Source organism: Schistocerca gregaria, chromosome 2 (genome assembly GCF_023897955.1).
Source record: "Schistocerca gregaria isolate iqSchGreg1 chromosome 2, iqSchGreg1.2, whole genome shotgun sequence".
In the NCBI taxonomy this organism is placed as follows: Eukaryota; Metazoa; Arthropoda; class Insecta; order Orthoptera; family Acrididae; genus Schistocerca; species Schistocerca gregaria.
The window spans coordinates 902,379,793-902,397,043 of NC_064921.1; positions in this window are offsets into that span (position 1 = coordinate 902,379,793).

Here is a 17,251-nt window from a genome sequence, read left to right on the forward strand (position 1 = left end):
CAGGCATGGGTTTTGTCCTTAGCGTTAAGTTAGTTTAAGTAGTGTGTAAGTCCAGGGACCGATGACCTCAGCATTTTGGTACCTTAGGAATACACACACATTTGAACATTTGTCTATGTTATCTCGTATCCTGGTACAAAAAAAAGTCACTTAAATCACATAATGTAAAAATAGGCAACAGAGTTCTGAGGGTTTACTTTCTTTTCTCGTCTCAATTATCACTGTAAATCGGAAATTCAACACCTGATGGGCATGGCCCATTATATTACTGAGCTAAGGTATATAATTTCTTGGAAATAATCAAATCTCTTAATTGACTGAGGAGAAGTATATATTCCAGATTGTAGGCAGCTGTTTTCGTGATAGGAATCAATGCCAAATTAATGGCAATGTCGGACATTGTCTACTTTATTACTCAAAGGTCCAGAAATACTCGACAAGTTACTGTGCAGGTTACGGTGGCAGTTCTTACAAGTGTTATTGATCTTCTGTCTGTATCGATTTGCAGCCGAACGACGAAAAAATAGAGATACTTCTTGGTACTGTTCTCTCGATCGGTATTTAATTAAAATGATAACAAGCATTAAACAAGATGCAGTTGCAACCAGTAATGCGGATGAGACAGTCAAATCCCTTTGCAATTGAAAGATACGATAGTTAATATGTCACTACGAGTTTTAGTTCTGGAGGGGCAACACAGTTTGTTATATTCTGTTTAAAACAGCGATACTTCCTTCGGTTCGTACCCAGGTACAATATTGTTCTGTGAAGAAGTCATTTAATAATGAAGAAGGCTAATGCCACGCTGTTCATTCATTTCTCGCTCCCAGAGACTGTGCACACGTTATTTCGTAATGAATCACTACATCCATTATCAGCAGACATATCGACCATAAAAACCATGTTTGATTTTCATTCTGTGTACTTCAAATTTCCTATTTGCTAGCCTGAGAAAACCGAGTCAGCATCCCTCTGCAATAAGTGAGATATTGAACTCAGAAAGAGAATGAGTTGTCATTACTTTCAATAATGTACGTCCAGTAGCTTTTTTACAGAAAAGAAGAGAAAATAAAAGTAATAAAAAACGTAGTATGAATGTGTTACGTAAAGTAGTAGATGTTTTATTATAGTTATCATTGTTATTATTTTACTGCATAACATGTTTTGCCGACCTCCTACTCGTTGTTACCTATTTTATGCTTCATTCTATACAATGTATTGCTTGACACGCACATTTTAACAGCCTTTTTTCGATAAAAGTTCGTTTTGATAATATCTTTAATTTTCTTGGACAGTTGATTGTAAAGTTATATTTCATGGTAGAAAATGCGGTTATATGTTCCTTGGTAAATGCAAGTTTAGTCTACATCCTGTTCCATGATTCTCGCGGACAAATCTGTTTGTACAGTCATTATCAGTGTCATTTATGGTATACACAACTGGCAGGTAAACTGACTCACATAGTGTAGATAAAATCACCATGAAAGGGGTTTTCAGATAACGCTATGTGTCACGAAGTTGTGTTAATTTACTTAAATTATTTAACAAAATAATATGTTTCAAGGTGCAAACTATATTTTCAGGTTATAATAGCAATGCAGAAAGTTTAACGAATTTATAAAAAGATAATCAAGCTCTTCCAAACGATCTATGAATGTGCTAGGTCCATCTACGATCATATGAAATGGCGGTCTTATTGCAGTATATGAACAAAGAAGGCTACAGCATATGCGAAATTGTAAAGAACAATATTGACATACTTTTATTATATGTTTTTTGTACTGCCACTGCAAATGAAAATAGGGTTGTTTCATTAAATAACTAGCTGCAAATCCGGCATTATCTGATTATTCATTTTGCCAATTTCCTATTAGAAGCAGGAACAAAAAATGGACTGTATTTGTAATGGAATACCGAAAAAATGTAACACCTTTCGAATTATGAAGCAGTCATGCAAATAAATATGCATAATTTACAAAAGTGCACTTAAGCTGCTTCGCGTGTTAACAACGTTATTTCGTAACGCCTCTTATCGTTCTCTAGATGTCTACTGTTTTCGTCCACAGCCATATGTGCTTCACAGTTGAAAGCTGTCAAAAGCACTACCAGACATCAGGGAATTCCTTAAGTTGACTCGCCTGTGGAATGCCATGGTAGCAAAGAAATGTATTAAAACTTCTCGCATGTTATGGTATTTTTTTCATCCATCTCAGTGTTTACGGAGTCCTATCTCTTGAATTATGTGTCGCACAATGATGTATTTGTGTCGGTACATTCACCAGCATACGTATATACTGTTTCCGAAACATGTAAGTAACAAAAAAGTAATAAATTTAAACATCATGCACAATGATGCAGCTTTTTTACTCATTGCGTTGCTTATGAAATCATATTTCCTGAACTGTGCATGGTATCATGCTATAATTTTGCAGGTGCATTTAGCGGCATACCTGGATACTGTCTGCGAAATTTATTTCGAATCAAGATAGTTACACACAAGTAATAAATTTAAATGTTATGCATGACACGGCAGGTAAGTGGTTTTTACCTTGACAGTGATTATTTCCCGATAATAAGAGAAATGTGTTCCAAATTCGGTTGGAATATGTCCTGTAGTTTACGAGGAGATCTGAAACACCCACATTCTTTAAATATGTGTGGATTTAAGCAAACCAAGAAAAATTTGTCGCTGGTAACCATTTCTGCACAATATCTGAATATTTTTACTTTTTGAAACGATCACGATCAGTTAAGTCAATAAGGCTTCAATTTGTAAAATCACCACTGTTTCGAAGAGCCTCTAAGAAACAATCCCCCTCCGCCCTCCGTGTCCAGAAGGAAGATAGAATAGGAGAGAACACAGCCTTACAGTGCTGACACGGGTTTCCTCATCACCACCCCGGGGGCAGTGGGAGAGAGTAGACGTCTTTCGTAACGAGGCCGGACTGGGGAGAGAATGTTACTGTGGCTGAGGTGCAGCCGAGGCTTTTGTCGCAGCAGCCACAGCCGACATTGTTGTCGGCTGTCGTACAATGGGTGCGGCAGGCTGTCTGTAATGAGGGGTACGCCAGACGCTGGCGGTCACCTGATACAAGCGGACCGGCCTCTGATTGGCCGTCCGTGTCGCCTACGTCACACGCAGTGCCCTGTCCTCCTGCGGCGCTAGCAGTATAGCTTCGGCAGTGACACCAGATACCTCTATTGTCAGGCGTCTCACCTGGGCGAACGCCGCCGTCAACGGCTGTCTCGTTCTCCAGTCCAGAGCACAAGCAGCGCCATGAGGAAGCGGAAAGGAGGCAGGACGATGCTACCAAATGCAACTCGGCATTTCTTCATGTTATCTCCTCCACGTTCGACCGTAATTTCGAAACTGTTACAGTTGCAGTTGGTTAGATACTAAGTTTCATGTTCCATGGATCATATTGACAGATAAATCGCAATGACGCGGAAAGAGTCAATTTACCTTCATATCACAAATTAGTTTGTAAATATGGTTACGTGGTAAACATTTCTAAGACTCTTTGTTTTAACTGAAAATATGAGTTATTAATTCCTACCCACTCCCTTTTACACGTTATGATAATAGATACTCGTCTACAGATCACGAGGTGTTACCAAGGAGAAACTTTTTAAGTTTGTTTTCAAATTTCACTTTTCTGTCCGTCGGACATATTAAATCACTGAGTAAGTGATTAAACATTTTTCTTGCAGTATTGTGCACCCCTTTAATTGCTAAAACAACCTTAATGTGGTGTACTGAAGTCATTTTTCCTTCTAGTATTGTAATTATGTACATCATTGTTCCTTTTGAACTGGAATGGATTATTTAGATCAAACTTCATGAGCGAATATATATACTGTGAAGCAGTAGTCAGAATGACCTACTCCTTAAACAGATGTCAACATGATGATCGTAGGAGAGCACAGCATGTTATTCTCGTGGTATATTTTTGAGCTAGGAAGGGTTCCTTTCTTAAAGATGAGTTACCCCAGAACATTATTCCCTATGACATCACTGAATGCAAATATACAAAAGTATGCCAATTTCCTGATTCCCCCCCCCCCCCCCCCTGGACACCTAGGAACTTAGATATTGAGTATGAGACCATAAGCAGAAAACCTGTGAATCATACATATGTATGGGTGGATTGGCTACAGTAATAGTGTCACCTGCAGAATGAATTAATTTTGCTTGTATGTTAGATGCGAGATTATTTACGTTTATGACGAGCAATAGTGGACCTAAGACTGCGTTTTGGGGAAACTTAAACTGTAATTTGCTGAGGATATTATTGTTGCTAAAGTGAGATGCTATTCTAGAATGCACCCCCTTCTGAACTTCATATAAACGACAATACGTGTGCCGGGTCTCCCTTTCAAGCTCCTTATTTTACTGTGTTCTCAATGCATTTCTTGGAGAGCCCTCAATTCGTAACTTCCTTACAATGTCACCTATCTTCTAGGTGGTTGACATCATTTTCCATTTTCCTTAACGTATCAACTTCCATGCCATCTTTGGCCACTACAATCTGTTCTAAGTGACCCTACTATAGTGACCTCTTTATCTCAGTAGCTTTAATTTCGATAATGTTTCTGATTATTTTCATTTCTGTTGTGGTACAAACTTGAGCCCTCATCACTTCATCTCCAGTAATCCATCTCCATTGAAAGCAGTTGGTCATTTTCTCTCTTATTTTCTGAACTTCTGACCCATGTGCAGAGTGTTCCAGGAGGAATGGCCAATCTTCTGGGATGCGAGAGGAACGATCATTTCTAGCAAAAAAGCTTCATACGGAAATGTGATCTATTCCAAATTGTTATCAACAGAGAACATATTTAATGGATATTATTATTAATTTTCTGTATTCTTCAATTCACTGTCAGATTTACCCAGGCATTCATGTACAACAGTTAGTAAACATTACAACATGCGTTTTACAGAGTATCAACTGAAACATGCAAGTCACGTCACAGCTGTTGTCCAGTTCACTATAAACGTTAAAAATATCCCACTGTCAACTTCAAAGAGTGTGATTGAAGTTTGTCATAATGAGTAATGAGAAGGAGCAATCAGTATGTACTCGAAAGAAAATTTTTATAGCCAAGATCGCGATCCAAACTGTTTTAATTGAGCGGTTTTGAGAGGTAAGTCTGTCTTCTTCAGATGTTTAAAAACTTTTGTGGTTGTACGTTATCCTCCATTGTGATTTCATTACTCATGCCACGTCAACGTTGTTGCACTGCGTATTTCAAGTGAGAAGATTCTAACATGTGCTTCACTCTCCGTGTAAATGTAAATACTGGAAGAAATGTGCACTTTTATTACATACTGTGTATTTTCAGAACTGACAAACATCAAAAGAGTGCTTCATATGTAGACACGCCATGTCCCACTAGGTGCATTGTAACTGTATAAATTTTTACTAGCGATGTAACTGTTTCAATTTCATTTTTAAAAAACCTTGGGAGGGATATGCAGTGTACTTCCACGACGATGTTAATATGGCATAAGCATTCAATACACACTGGAACATAACATACAGTAAAAAAGTTTTTAATGATTTGAAGATGACAGTCTTACCTGTCAAGAACAGTCAATAAAAATACTTTTGACCCATATCTTGGCTATGAAAATTTCTTTAAATTTCAAAGAACGTATACACTTCCAGCATGACGTGTTGTGTTGCTAGTCTGAGTGCTTCTTCATTTTTCCTAAAGAGGGCTGCGGCGTCCATGATACGACCAAACTGTTCAACTCACGTATTCACCCTTCGTTCGTACACCCATAAACAAAAATCCAATGGCGTGAGATCTGTCGATCATGGTAGCCAGTTAATTGTACCACCATGCTGAATCCAACAATTGAGTAACTGCTATGAAATGTTCTCCCATATGTCTGGTAATATGTGGGGGGGGGCTCGGTCACGAATAAAGTACACTGCGGTAAGTGGCCCCTCCCGCCGAAGATTCAAGTCCGCTCTCGGGCATGGGTGTGTGTGTGTGTGTGTGTGTGTGTGTGTGTGTGTGTGTGTGTGTGTGTACGTGTGTATGTGTTGTTCTTAGCATAAGTTAGTTTAAGTAGAATGTAAGTATAGCGACCGATGACTTCTGCAGTTTGGTCCCTTAGGAATTCACACACACGCACGCACCGTCCACGTGGCCAAGGTTTTCAAGGAAGGTGATTTTAAAAAAAATGAAAAATGCATCTAATATTGTCCCGTCATTCGTTCTTCTAAAATGACTGGACCGATCAAAATGTTTCTGATCATGCTGTACCAAATAGTGATCGAAAAACGAACACTGAAATTAGCGTGTGGATTTTCGTGCAACTGTCGATTATCCTTACTTCTGTTGTTTATTCCATTCCACGGTGTGACGGATTTATCAGTGAATATCATTAGTGGAAGCAAATGATAATTGTCATTTAATCCATGGTAAAATTCAAGTCGTGTGGCATTGTCGCCAATTTGATGATTGTGGACATGCTGTATGTGAAATGGATACAAATTTTCCGCTGGTAGTGTTCGCCATACACGTGCTCATGGGAAAATCTGCAGGACTACACTGCACCTTTTTAATGAAGTATTGCTGTTACTGCACAGGTTGTTGAACTAAACGTTCAGATTAAAAGTAGGATCTTGGAGGAATATCGGTGTCAAGCATATGCTGAAAACTCGGGTATAACTTTTAAAAAATAATTTGGGTTTTACTGTAAAAATTAGATTTTTGAAAAGCGCAGCTGGCTGTAGACTACCTTATATAAAGAATACAACAGTCCTTTAATAAACGAGAGTTAAAACGTAAATGTAAATTTAATGTAAAGTGGAGAACAGAAGCGAATGGCGTAATCATACTACAAGAATGAATGAAACTACAGTACCTGAAACAGTAATTAATTCTCGGCCGTTAGGTAAAAGATGAATACGTAGCCAAGGAAACAGGTGGTAGGATCAAACAGCAACCAATCACAGACTATAGAAGCACTGTCAAGAGTATGTAGCGGATAAATTCCGAACACTTGAAGAAAGAAAGAAAGAGAAGAAGAAAAATTTGGCTTTTAGATTTTTATAAGAACAAAGTGTTGTCCTGAAGGTGAGGTAGTATCTTTCAAATTGTTACGTATGTTACATGGAAATGGCTTATTACCCGCAATCGCTGCTCAAATAAATAAACTGCTTGGCGAAAAAGTGAAGCACGCAGAGGTGCAGGTGGAAATGAAATGACACTTCGCGGATTGAAAGGGTATGCGGTGTTACTTCAGTGAATACAGTGTCAAATAAAATTTACAGAATGACTTGACACGCAGGTGTGATTTAGGAGAGGTAACGCATGAGGACACAGGTGGCCCGTGACGTTTCATTGCGCCTTCAAAATCCCCTCAGTCACTAACAGCCGTGAGCACAAGTCATACCCAATTGCTTCTCCCATCATGACGGCAGGACTAACAATACTACGTATTCAGAACACTGGAAGAATGGAATTATTCGCCGATGATGGTCATCTGGAGTTGCTCCGAATCGCTGTTCATCGCTGAAAACGATGCCACGACATTCATCAGCAGTCAATGATGCCCTACATCATTCCAAACGCAGCCATTGGTGTGTGCTGTTAACGAGAGTCGACGCATGGAACGGTAATCCCCTAATCTGGCTGCTAATGATCTTCGACCAGTGGTCCGGGATGACACAGAATGTTGTAGGGAGTTAATTAGTCGTTCGAAAATCGATAGGATGTGCTTGCTGCACAATACGGGGATCTTCCATTGTGTCTGCCAGACATCGATGACTGCAACCCTGACGACGAGTTTACGTCTGCATCTACACATATACTGCTCAAACCATCGTACGGTGTGTGCCTGGGGATACACTGTACCACTACTAGTTATTTCCTTTCCTGCTCGCAAACAGAGCGAGGGGAAAACGATTGTCTATATGGATCCATGTTGTTGTTGTGGTCATCAGTCCTGACACTGGTTTGATGCAGCTCTCCATGCTACTCTATCCTGTGCTAGCTTCTTCATCTCCCAGTACTTACTGCAAACTACATCCTTTTGAATCTGCTTAGTGTATTCATCTCTTGGTCTCCCTCTACGATTTTTACCCTCCATGCTGCCCTCCAATACTAAATTGGTGATTCCTTGATGCCTCAGAACATGTCCTACCAAACGATCCCTTCTACTAGTCAGGTTGTGCCACAAACTTCTCTTCTCCCCAATCCTGTTCAACACTTCCTCATTAGTTATGTGATCTACCCATCTAATCTTCAGCATTCTTCTGTAGCACCAAATTTCGAAAGCTTCTATTCTCTTGTTGTCCAAACTATTTATCGCCCATGTTTCACTTCCATACAAGGCTACACTCCATACAAATAGTTTCAGAAATGACTTCCTGACACTTAAATCTATACTCGATGTTAACAAATTTCTCTTCTTCAGAAACGCTTCCCTTGCCATTTCCAGTCTACATTTTATATCCTCTGTACTTCGACCATCATCAGTTATTTTGCTCCCCAAATAGCAAAACTCCTTTACTACTTTCAGTGTCTCATTTCCTAATCTATTTCAATCAGCATCACCCGACTTAATTCGACTACTTTCCATTATCGTCGTTTTGCTTTTGTTTATGTTCATCTTATATCCTCCTTTCAAGACCCTATCCATTCCGTTCAACTGCTTTTCCAAGTCCTTTGCAGTCTCTGACAGAATTACAATGTCATCGGCGAACCTCAAGTTTTTATTTCTTCTCCATGGATTTTAATACCTACTCCGAATTTTTCTTTTGTTTGCTTTACTGCTTGCTCAATATACAGATTGAATAACATCGGGGATAGGCTACAACCCTGTCTCACTCCCTTCCCAACCACTGCTTCCCTTTTATGCCCCTCGACTCTTGTAACTGCCATCTGGTTTCTGTACAAATTGTAAATAGCCTTTCGCTCCCTGTATTTTACCCCTGCCACCTTTAGAATATGAAAGAGAGTATTCCAGTCAACATTGTCGAAAGCTTTCTCTAAGTCTACAAATTCTAGAAACGTAGGTTTGCCCTTCCTTAATCTAGCTTCTAAGATAAGTCGTCTGTAAAGAATTCGCGTTAGTATAATGCAGCTGTGACTTATTAAACTGATAGTTCCGTAATTTTCACACCTGTCAACACTTGCTTTCTTTGGGGTTAGAATTATTATATTTTTCTTGAAGTCTGAGGGTATTTCGCCTGTTTCATACATCTTACTCACCAGATGGTAGAGTTTTGTCAGAAATGGCTCTCCCAAGGCCGTCAGTAGTTCCAATGGAATGTTGTCAACTCCGGGGGCCTTGTTTCGACTCTGGTCTTTCAGTGCTCTGTCGAACTCTTCACGCAGTATCGTATCTCCCATTTCACCTTCATCTACGTCCTCTTCCATTTCCATAATATTGTCCTCAAGTACATCGCCCTTGTATAGACCCTCTATATACTCCTTCCACCTTCCTGCTTTCCCTTCTTTGCTTAGAACTAGGTTTCCATCTGAGCTCTTGATATTCACACAAGTCGTTCTCTTTTCTGCACTGCGGTAGTAGCCCTTGGGCGGTCTGAGCGAGCTATGTCATCGACAATTCATGTCTGTATCTCCTTCATGTCCGAACAACATCGCTTTGGTTCACTCCGAGACGCCTGAACACTTCCCTTGTTGAGAGCCCTTCGTGGCACAAAGTAACATTGCCGACGCGATCGAACCGCTGTATGGACCGTCTAGGCATGGTTGAACCACAGACAATACGAGTCGTTTACCTCCTTCCTGGTGGAATGACTGTAATTGATCGGTTGTCAGACCCCCTCCGTCTAATAGGCGCTACTCATGCACGGCTGTGGGTGAAGGGCAACAAGCAGATTCCGTATTTCTGAATTTTTGGAAAGCATTTGTGACGGTCCTCTACGGTAGACTGTTAGCGAAGATAAGAGCGTATGGGATAGGTTCCTAGATATGTAAGTGGCTGGAAGACATTATAAGTAAGAGAACGCAGTGTTTTTTCCTCGACGGCTATTTTTCATAACAGTCAGGGGTATCTTCTGGAGTGCCCTAGAGAGAGTGATAGGACGGCTAATAGTTTCTACTTATACAGGGTGTTACAAAAAGGTACGGCCAAACTTTCAGGATACATTCCTCACACACAAATAAATAAAAAATGTTATGTGGACACGTGTCCGGAAACGCTTAATTTCCATGTTAGAGCTCATTTTAGTTCCGTGAGTATGTACTGTATTTCCTCGATTCAGCGCCAGTTGGCCGAATTGAAGGAAGGTAATGTTGACTTCGGTGCTTGTGTTGACATGCGACTCATTGCTCGACAGTACTAGCATCAAGCACATCAGTACGTAGCATCAACAGGTTAGTGTTCATCACGAACGTGGTTTTGCAGTCAGTGCAATTTTTACAAATCCGGAGTTGGCAGATGTCCATTTGATGTATGAATTAGCACGGGACAATAGCCGTGGCGCGGTACGTTTGTATCGAGACAGATTTCCAGAACGAAGGTGTCCCGACAGGAAGACGTTCGAAGCAATTGATCGGCGTCTTAGGGAGCACGGAACATTCCAGCCTATGACTCGTGACTGGGGAAGACCTAGTACGACGAGGACACCTGCAATGGACGAGGCAGTTCTTCGTGCAGTCGACGATAACCCTAATGTCAGCATCAGAGAAGTTGCTGCTGTACAAGGTAACGTTGACCACGTCACTGTACGGAGAGTGCTACGGGAGCATCAGTTGTTTCAGTACCATGTACAGCGTGTGCAGGCACTATCAGCAGCTGATTGGCCCCCACGGATACACTTCTGCGAATGGTTCATCCAACAATGTGTCAATACTCATTTCAGTGCAAATGTTCTCTTTACGGATGAGGCTTCATTCCATCGTGATCAAATTGTAAATTTTCACAATCAACATGTGTGGGCTGACGAGAATCCGCACGCAATTGTGCAACCACGTCATCAACACAGATTTTCTGTGAACGTTTGGGCAGGCACTGTTGGTGATGTCTCGATTGGGCCCCATGTTCTTCCACCTACGCTCAATGGAGCACGTTATCATGATTTCATACGGGATACTCTACCTGTGCTGCTAGAACACGTGCCTTTAGAAGTACGACACAACATGTGGTTCATGCGCGATGGAGCTCCTGCACATTTCAGTCGAAGTGTTCGTACGCTTCTCAACAACATTAGTTCTAGTTGGTAAGATGAATGGCAGCTAGCTCTTAATGTAGAAAATGGTGAACTAACGCAGATGAGAACGAAAAATAAAAAAAAGTCATACTACGATTTAGAATCAGTAGCGTGCTGCCTGACTCAGTCATGTCGTTTAAATATCTGAACGTAAGGTTGCAAAGCGATATGGAACGGAACGGCCATATGAAGACTGTTGTAAGAAAGGCGAATGGTTCACTTTCGTTTGTTAGGAGAATTTAAGAAAAGTGTTGTCCATCTATAAGGGAGACTGCGTATATGGCGCTAGTGCGACCTGTTCTTGAGTACTGCTCGAGGGTTTGGGATCCGTTTCGGATCGCACTAAAGGAAGACATCGAAGCAATTCAAAAAAGGGGCTGCCAGATTTGTTACGAGTAGGTTCATATAACACGCAAGTGTTATGGAAATGCTTCGGGTACTCGAATGTGAATAAATGGGGGCAAGGCGAAGTTCTTTTCGTGGAACACTACTTAGAAAATTTTGGCGGCATATCAAGCTGACTCAGAACAATTCTACTGACTCCAACATACATTGCGCGTAAGGACCAGAAGATACCAAATTAGATCTCATATGGAATATAGGTGGGAATATAAGGAGATGGGACCTGGATAAACTGAAAGAACCAGAGGTTGTACAGAGTTTCAGGGAGAGCATAAGGGAACAATTGGCAGGAATTGGGGAAATAAATACAGTAGAGGAAGAATGGGAAGCTTTGAGGGATGAAATAGTGAAGGCAGCAGAGGATCAAGTAGGTAAAAAGACGAGGGCTAGTAGAAAGCCATGGGTAACAGAAGAAATATTGAATTTAATTGATGAAAGGAGAAAATATAAAAATGCAGTAAATGAAGCAGGCAAAAAGGAATACAAAGGTCTCAAAAATGAGATCGACAGGAAGTGCAAAATGGCTAGAGGACACATGTAAGGATGTAGAGGCTTATCTCACTAGGGGTAAGATAGATACTGCGTATAGGAAAATTAAAGAGACCTACCTACGGATTATGGCTCGGAGAAACCCTGACAGCAAAGCCACCATGTTCATGCAGCCACAGGACGACGTATTAAGACTCAAACAGTGTGATGCGCCACTTCACTCCTGACGTCCATGGCGAGGTCTATCTTTGCAACCACAACACCATGCAGCGTAGTGCAGACATGCCCAGCAACATGTCGAATGGATCGTTCAGAACTGACATCACGTTCTCTTCACCGATGAGTGTCGCATATGCCTTTAAACAGGCAATCGTCGGAAGCGTGTTTGGAGGCAACCTGGTCAGGCTGAACGCCTTAGACACACTGTCCAGTGAGTGCAGCAAGGTGGAGGTCCATGCTGTTTTGGGGTGCCATTATGTGGGGCCAACGTAAGCCGTTGGTGGTCATGGAAGGCGCCGTAACAGTTGTACGATACGTGAATGCCATCCTCCGACCAATAATAGAGCCATATCGGCACCATACTGGCGAGGCATTCGCCTTCATGGATGACAATTCGCACCCGCATCGTGCACATCTTGTGAATGACTTCTTCAGGATAACGATGTCTATCGTATAGGTTGGACATCATGTTCTCCTGACATGTACCCTATCGAACATTCCTGAGATAGACTGAAAAGAGCTGTTTATGGGTGACGTGACCCACCAACCACTCTGAAGAATCTACGCCGAATGGCCGTTGAAGAGTGGGACAAGCTGGTGCCTTGATGAATTTGAGTATGCCACGACGAATACAGGGATGCATCAATGAAAGAGGACGTGCTACTGGGTATTAGAGGTACCTCTGAAGTTCTTGGTGTATGGTGGTACAACATGCAATGTGTGGTTTTCATGAGCAATAAAAAGGGCGGAAATAATGTTTATGCTGATCGCTATTCCAATTTTCTGTACAGTTTCCGGAACTCTCAGCCCCGAGGTGATACATAACTTTTTTAATGTGCGTGTATTACATAATGTAGACAGCCTACCTTCCTCTCTCCCGTACTCACCATCAATGCCGCATAGGTCTGGAACATGCGTAGTGGGTTTAGTAAAATGCTAGTCGCTATGGAGTGTAGTCGAAAGTGCGCTATAGCGCCCTTCGTTTTATTTTTTATCTTATGACTATGATCTTCTAAAAGAATTTTGACTTTTCACTGCTCGGTGATTAACCAGGTACTGTTTCAGTAATTTCAAGTTTTCAGTGATTTCAGTCTCCGTTGTCTACAGAAATAGCTAATGGGTGTTGTTTTGTTTTTAAATCTGAAGACGATAGTTAAGTGCGATAAAATCCAGTTATCAAGTATGTTTATTTGCAACTGTGACTGTTACAATAAATATTTTATACGGTCTTCATTATTTACTCGATGTTTCCAATTGGCATCATTCTGTGTGACACTGCATTTCAAAAGCTTGTTTTCTCTTCGTGTCTCTGTTGTTTATAAAACACGTTTTAACTCCCCATAAAACTGACTTAGGAGAAATATTTTTAAATATTTTCTCACACATAAAAAATGTTAACAAACTCCCGTTTTTCAGAAAAGTGTTCCTTGCTGTTGTCTGCATGTTATATATAGACTAACGCCTTCGTCAGTTGTGTAGTTGCAAAAATAGCAAAAGAGTTTTACAGTAAGACAATATTATTACCAAAAATTCGTAATGATAAAGGTCTCGTACCGGCAAATCTCATCTTCTACTCTTCCAGGGATTAGGTATGATGATTGTCTCTTATTCGTACCTCATCTTTATTCAACTTCTTTTTTAATGTGATTCAAATTTAATGGCTGTGTCCGCTCTGGCTATTAAATTCTTCTTTCATCTTTTTGTTATGTCGTCTGCTCGTTAATGTTTTAACCCTTTCGAATTTTTTGATTTTTCTAATTTATTCAGTTTCGTACATTCTATTATGCCTCTTAGGAATCTCAGTTCATACATTAGTTCTTTTTTTGTCATTTTCTATAAGTCAAGATCACACCACCGTAGAGAAGTTCGGAAACAAAAAAATGGCTCTGAGCAATATGGGACTTGGCTTCTGAGGTCATCTGTCCACTAGAATTTAGAACTACTTAAACCTAACTAACCTAAGGACATTACACACATCCAACCCCGAGGCATCCATGCGACCGTAGCGGTCGCGCGGTTACGAATTGTAGAGCCTAGAACCACTCGGCCACTCCGGCCGGCATGTGCGGGAACAGCTAAGGCTTATAATATTATAGTTTTTCTCGTTTATTACCTCACTTTATTTACTAACTCAGATTTGGTGCCGTTCAGGTGTCTTAAAAATGGTTCAAATAGCTCTGAGCACTATGAGACTTAACTTATGAGGTCATCAGTCGCCTAGAACTTAGAACTAATTAAACCTAACTAACCTAAGGACATCACACACATCAATGCCCGAAGCAGGATTCGAACTGCGACCGTAGCGGTCGCTCGGTTCCAGACTGTAGCGCCTAGTACCAGCCGGACAGGTGTCTCATCCGTCCATTTGGAAATTTATGTCCTTTGTTAATAACCACAAATGAATATCGTGTCTTGAGCGTCACGCCAATAACATTTAGATTACTTACATTTGTCGTTCCGTTGTTCCTTTCGTTGCAAAGGAAACAGAAACCAGCACCAAGTCTAGTGTGCACAAGCTCTTAAGCGCTTCCCGGTTCTCGCTGTTTGGATTCCGGCGCAATTTCGCAGCGTTTGACAAAGAGATTTTGGTGAGGCAGTTAGCTGCTCGGGGGGTAATCCCTTAATGCAGCAAGCGTGTCCAGGAGCTCGCCAGACCGCCGCCCAGCTCAGCTGCTCCGCGCTGTCCTCTGAGGGTCTCGCTGGGCTGGTTATACGCGAGAGGGGATTATCACGCGAGCCAAGATTAGCGCTCGCAAAAAGCTAGTGCCACGCCAGATTGCTCTGCAGACAGATTAAAAGATTACTCTTTTATGAAATGGACTTGAAGATGTATCACCGAGGTCGGCGGAGCAAATGCGAAAAGAATTTCTGATACTACAAACAGCTGACACTTGGCTCATTAAGATCTGTGGATTATTGTGCTAGCAACATAGATGCTGTCATATTTTAACGCTTTGCCCGTAGAGCTATTAAAAGGGAATTAGTTTCTAACGCTATTTCAGTGACTGTTAACGTAACTATCAAGGCGAGCGGAATTACACTACTGGTCACTAAAATTGCTACACCATGAAGATGACGTGCTACAGAAGCGAAATTTAAGCCACAGGGAGAAGATGCTGTGATATGCAAATGATTAGCTTTTCAGAGCATTCGTACAAGGGTGGCGCCGGTGGCGATACCTACAACGTGCTGACATGAGGGAAGTTTTCAACCGATTTCTCATACACAAGCAGCAGCTGACCGGCGTTGCCTGGTGAAACGTTGTTGTGATGCCTCGTGTAAGAAGGAAAAATGCGTACCATCACGTTTCCGACTTTGATAAAGGATGCATTGTAGCCTATCGCGATTGCGGTTTATCGTATCGCGACATTGCTGCTCGCGTTGGTGGAGATCCAATGACTGTTAGCAGAATATAGAATCGATGCGTTTCGGAGGGTAATACGTAACGTCGTGCTGGATCCCAACGGCCTCGTATCTTATCCGCGTTGTTGTAACGGATCGTGCAGCCACGTCTCGATCCATGAGTCAACGGATGGGGACGTTTGCAAAACAACAACCATCTGAACGAACAGTTCGACAACGTTTGCAACAGCATGGACTATGAGCTCGGAGACCATGGCTGTGGTTACCCTTGTCGCTACATCACAGACAGTAGCGCCTGCGATAGTGTACTCAACGACGAACCTGGGTGCACGAATGGCAAAACGTCACTTTTCCGGATGAATCCAGGTTTTGTTTACAACATCATGGTGGTCCCATCCATGTTTGGCGACATCGCGGTGAACGCACATTGGAAGCGTGTACTCGTCATCGCCACACTGGCGTATCACCCGGCTTGAAGTTATGGTGTGCCATTGGTTACACGTCTCCACCACTCTTGTTCGCACTGACGGCACTTAGAACAGTGGACGTTACATGTCAGATGTGTTACGACCCGTGGCTCTACCTTTCATTCGATCCCTGCGAAACCCTATATTTCAGCAGGATAATGCACGACCGCATGTTGCAGGTCCTGTACTACTCTTGATGAACTGTGGTATCCTGTTGAAGCTGCTTGGGCAGCTGTACCTGTACACGTCATCCAAGCTCTGTTTGACTCAATGCCCAGGCGTATCAAGGCCGTTATTAGAGCCATAGGTGGTTGTTATGGGTACTGATTTCTCAGGACCTATGCATCCAAATTGCGTGAAAATGTAATCGCATGTCAGTTATAGCATAATATATTTGCCCAATGAATACTCGTTTATCATCTGTATTTCTTCTTGGTGTAGCAATTTCGATGGCCATTAGTGTATTATATTTATGTTACTAAAGAGCTGAAGCTACCACCCGTTGCTAGTTACAGGTCGGCTTTCTAACATCTTTCAGCAATAACAGAATCTGATTTCCAGGATTCCACATAATTATTGACAGATATCCTAAATTTAAAATACTAGTGAAGAGGTATAATTTTACATTTGCTGTGCCGGCCGAAAGTACGCTCGCCGGTACAACGGTCGCTTCTTCGGTTTGCTCCGGGAGTGGACTGAATGGAACCATAACACATAAAGTATTTTGTTTACCTGGAATGATCATTCCGTGCCGAAGGTGACCTATAAGTATGTACTGTAATCTTTTTATGGAAACCAATTTATTTCGAAGATCACTATGTTAACGCAGTTACCGGATTGCTTGTTTGGGTAATATGTATTGCCATCTTCAGAGCAATAAAAATTCCCAGTTTACAAGCTTATGCTCACATAAAAAGGTAATAAGCTTTACACAACAGTAAAATGACAATAATTACGTACCCACAAAACTGGGCAAGGGTTGTTGCATCATATAAGTGTAGTTGCATCACATAAACGCTTAAACCACTCCTTTACATCAGCACTGTACAGTTTGTTGTAAAATAAAATAATTTACGTACATTTCTGTTCACATGGTCGGATACAATCACCGTC